Here is a 4,809-nt window from a genome sequence, read left to right as displayed (position 1 = left end):
GGCATACTGAACTCTAGAGATGTGAAATATTTTGTTTAAGGTAATAAACAGAGTAGGATCTGAAGCCAGATCATTTGACTTTAAATTCACATTTTGATGATGATCTGATTACTTCAAGTCACAAGAACATAAATTTATAGCTAAAAATCACTTTCTTAACTTGCTCATTGATACACATGGTGACCAAATTTTCTTTTGAACCAAGATCCTCTTATTTGTCAATTTTATCACACTTTCCACCATACTATATTATCTTTTGTGCCCATTTCCACTGATTGTAAGGGAAATTCCAAAAGCAGTTTGAATTGAAAACATTTTCCGACATTGTGTACTATTCCACTTGCATCCCCAATCCAAGTGATTGCCTTAGACAATTGCTCTCATTTGCTTGGATACATCTTTATACTGTTATTTAAAAGAAATGGCAACAATATTAACACCAAAATCTTCATCTCTCTCTCTATATATATAATATATACATGTATATATAATACATATATATATACACACATATACGCATATATTCACACACACATACACATACATATACATGTATTTGTGTGTATAGATGTGTATGTATATATGTGTGTGTATGTGTGTAATTATTGTTATTAATACCACAGTACCACATAGATGGTTAATGCTTAATAAATGTTTGTTGACTTGATATTACCCTGTAGGATTTATTCATTGTTATTTGGGGTATTTTGCTAAGAATCTGTATCATTGAAAGAGTGCAATTCATTGAAGTAAACACACCCTGTTTTAGAGAGGGAGGGAAGTGGCCTACCATAAATACATGTTGTGGATGGGAGTGTTAACTGGCAGTTGGGAGATTTAAAATACTGTGCAATTGGAGGGAGCATTTCCATCATCCTTTCCCCCTCCCCGCCCCAGCCACGCAACTTGTAATTCTCTTAGACTATTTGTTATCCTTTTATCGAATATATACAGAAATTGGTGTTATTTCTGCAGTATTGTTTTTACTCTCAAACTCATTGATAAAGACTGTCTTTGATGTCTACTGTTGCTATTTCAGAAAGGTTAGTTCATATAGCACCATTTTATCTAATGCTTTACTATTCACAGAGCTAAAAACTGGAAAGAGCAAATATTATCCTTGTTTTACTGATGAAGACGCTGAGATTCAGAGAGGAAAGGAGACATATCCATAGTCATAACTATTGAGTGGAATAATGGAACATAAATGCTACAAACTATTTTTCTGGAAGGAGCACTGGATTAGTATCCAAAGGGACTGAGTTCTAGCCCTCATCCTGCTATTGACTGGACATATCACTTCTTAGACCTCACTTTTCTCATCTTTAAAGTGTACATTTGATATTGGCTTATTCTTGAAGTTCCTTCCATTCATAAATCCCACGGTACTGTCTGATTCCAGTTCACTCTTCCTTCCCCTGCATTATTCTACAGGAACCTTTGACAATACAACTGGACCTAATATGTGTAACGACATTGTAGTATAGATAATTTATTAGATTCTGAATACCAAGAGCCTTTTGAGATTCTATTATAGATGTATTACATCTGTTTCTTCTTTGAACTGAATTTAAATCCTTTTATAACCTTGCCCTAAACTATTTTTCCAGGCACATTATACATGTCATCTTTGCTTTCTGATATTCAGCCCACCTGATCTTCTTTATATTTCTTACGTAGTGTTTCTTTTCTAGTTTCCATGACTATTCATTGGCTATTCCTCATATGTAGTGTGTACTCTCTCCTCATCTATGAATCCCTCAGTTCCTTCAAGGTATGGATCAAGTATCCCCTTCAGTATAAAATTTTTTTCATCACCCCAGTCACTAGTGTTCTCTTTCCAAGCAGCTAACTACATAATTTGATATGTTATGATATGATATAACACAATGCAATGTAATATAATGTAACAATATAATATAAATAACATAACATAATATATAGCATAAAATGATGTAAAAATATATAACTATATGCCATTCTATTATTATATTAGAAGTCTATCCTTTTATAATATAATTTTGCAAGTAGATATCCTTTTATTCATTATATTTTTATCCCTAGCACCTAGAAAAATGCTTCACACATAGTGAGTCCTTAATATATCCTTGCTGATTGATTAAATTCTAAAATTATATTTATTTCATACTTTAGAAATGTTTGCAAATAAGCAAAAGAAAACCACTTAAGAAGAATTTGGCAAAAACAAAGAATAAATGTATTGATGTTTTTTCACAGAAAAGTATCCAGAGTGATAAATTTGTTTATGTTACCACACGTTTTCCAACACTGCAAGGCCAGCAAAGTTATCTTGGAGCAGACAGTAAGCACATGGAACAAAAATGTAATTCATCATTATATTTAAAAATAGTTTCCTTTTTAAAAGAAATATCATCTGTGAATTGTGACATTATATTTAAACTTAATCATACTCTGTTCCTTTATTCTGGGGTGGGCATGATCTTGACTTCCAATTTTACTTAATTTACTATTAGATATACCTTTTGAATATTGGAACTATCATACATAATTTACTATAGAACTATCTGTCTGTTTGTCTGTCTATCTATTTTTCTATCCACCCATTTACAATTTAGAATTATGTCACTATATTGCTAATACATTATACAAAACTTTCTAAAATTTGAAAGATAGCCTGTGAGAATTACCTAGAGTTCAGAAAATGTACAGACAGTATCCATAGTCATATAGCTATTAAGCACCAAAGCAAGATTTGAACCCAATCCTTCCTGACTACAAATAAGGAAACAATAAAAACAATGATGATAACTATTGTGAGCTTTGAGTACTTTAATTCAGTCATAAATTTATTTATTTTTATTTTTTTGTGCCTGTGTAGGACTTTTTTTTTTTTTTTTTTTTTTTTTTTTTTTGCTGCATGCGCAACTGCAATGGCCAGAACACATCAAGAGTCCTGTGGGAGAACAGTAGTGGGTGGAGGGGGCCAGAGGCAGATGGTCAATGGTATACTTAGAACACTTTGAGCATTAGCAGGGCCCTTAGCAGGTGTTGGTGGATCCTAAATGAGCAGAGGTCCCCCCATGCCCATCCCAACTCCCAGCCTGGGGAGACTTTCTATAATGCCTTAAAGCCCAAGAGATTGGAGTTGGTTGGAACAGTACAGCTCAGAGGGGTCAGCTCCTTAGACACGGGACGGGATTGGAGGCCATGGTTCCTTGATGCTGAGGGGGCTGGGAAGAGTGTGTCCAGTCATTTGAAGCCTCTTCACTAACTCTTCGGGAGGTGAACCATGCCTACCTTGATTGCTTCCCGCATCAGTTTGGCTGCTATGTCTGGGACTCATCCACTCAGGTCAGTAACCAGGCTGTCCATGGAAGCTTGATGCCTCAGGAAGATGGGATACATAAGGATATGGTACCCTTGGAGGCTACTGGAAGCATGCATCATAACAAGAAGACACACTTCCCTGAATAGTAGAAGAGGAACTAGAAAAAGAAGATATCAGAGAAAAACTCAACCAGGCCAAATATGCCGTATACCCCCCAGTAGGTTAGCTAGATTGTATCATCATCTTTGTTGAGACTTTCAGTGGCTTTGATGGAGGCCTATGCTGGTTAATGAACCCGATGAGATTTCAGAGTAGGGTAGCCCCATAGCCAAATATGAGATAGAGGGATAGAAAAGCAATGGAACCTGTAGCCTGGTAGTACTTTTTTACACCAGGGACCCCTCCAGCTTGCCCAAGACATCAGTGACTATGTTTTTCTCATCCAGGAACCTCTGGAAGCACTGCTTCAAGCTACCCATGGCTCCTGGCCCCAAAGTGGGGAGGAGATGGAATGAGGATTATGGAGGACAGGGGACAGATCCAAGGGTCAACCTACAGGGCTCTCCTGCTTCTCTGCAGTGGTTCTGGTGGGGCCTCACTCTGCAGGCTCCCAGGACCTCCACACCTTGGTCTCTTGGTCCCTCCCCTTTCTTCCCTCCCACCTCATAGTCCCAAAACTGTTCTGCAGTCATAAATTTAAACTATTTGCTTGACTTTTTGTGATAGAGAACAACTAGAAATATGTCAATGCTCATAAATTGGGCAAATAATAACTAAACAAGGGATCAATGAAATGTCAATCCAATTTCACTTTGGAGCATTGTAATGAAGGCTGCCTATTCTATAAGGAACTTTTGTTTGTCTTATTCCCCAATAGAATGTAAAGTTCTAGATGACAGAACTGAATCTTATCTAAACTTTGTAACCACTAGCACTAAGTGTTCCACGTATTTACCCCCCTTTTTTCACAACCGTACCCATTGATTAAATCTTCTTTGTCCTTAGCAGAGATATGACTAAGATTAATTTTTTCACCTAGAGAAAATTTTAATGGGGACCTTGGGTTGGGAAAAACAAGGGAAAAACTTAAATGGATGTAGTTTTGCCATGATAAGGGCTGAACCCACTTTCCATTTAATTTGTGTTGGAGGACCCTTAGGTGAGCTATAGCAAGAGTAGTTACCGTGGAGAGGAAGTGCCCTCTTCCCTTGGAAGTTGATATCCTATGGTATCTCCCTCATCAGACTGCTTTAAGCTCTTTCAATTATCCTTTACCTTTCTTTATATCCCCAGAACTTAGCACAGTCACTTGTACATAATAGATGCTTAATAAATGCTTACAGACTTGTTAACTATATATTTTTTGTTTATACCTATCTATGTATATGTATATATAGTATATAGTATATAGTGTATTTGCAGCTATATATTTAAGGGACAGCTAGGTGGTGCAGTGGATAGAGCACCAGTGCAGGAATCAGGAGGACTTGAGTTCAAAT

At 36.5% G+C, this 4,809-nt stretch overlaps 1 pseudogene; it reads right to left on the bottom strand.

Moving 5' to 3' along the window:
* Nucleotides 1–3,321: 3,321 nt before the first annotated feature.
* Nucleotides 3,322–3,789, bottom strand: LOC140524176 (receptor expression-enhancing protein 6 pseudogene; annotated as a pseudogene).
* Nucleotides 3,790–4,809: the final 1,020 nt, after the last annotated feature.

Source organism: Notamacropus eugenii, chromosome 2, assembly GCF_028372415.1.
Source record: "Notamacropus eugenii isolate mMacEug1 chromosome 2, mMacEug1.pri_v2, whole genome shotgun sequence".
Classification (NCBI taxonomy): Eukaryota; Metazoa; Chordata; class Mammalia; order Diprotodontia; family Macropodidae; genus Notamacropus; species Notamacropus eugenii.
Note: the sequence above shows the minus strand (reverse complement) of the source record. Positions and strands in the feature narration are given on the sequence as shown.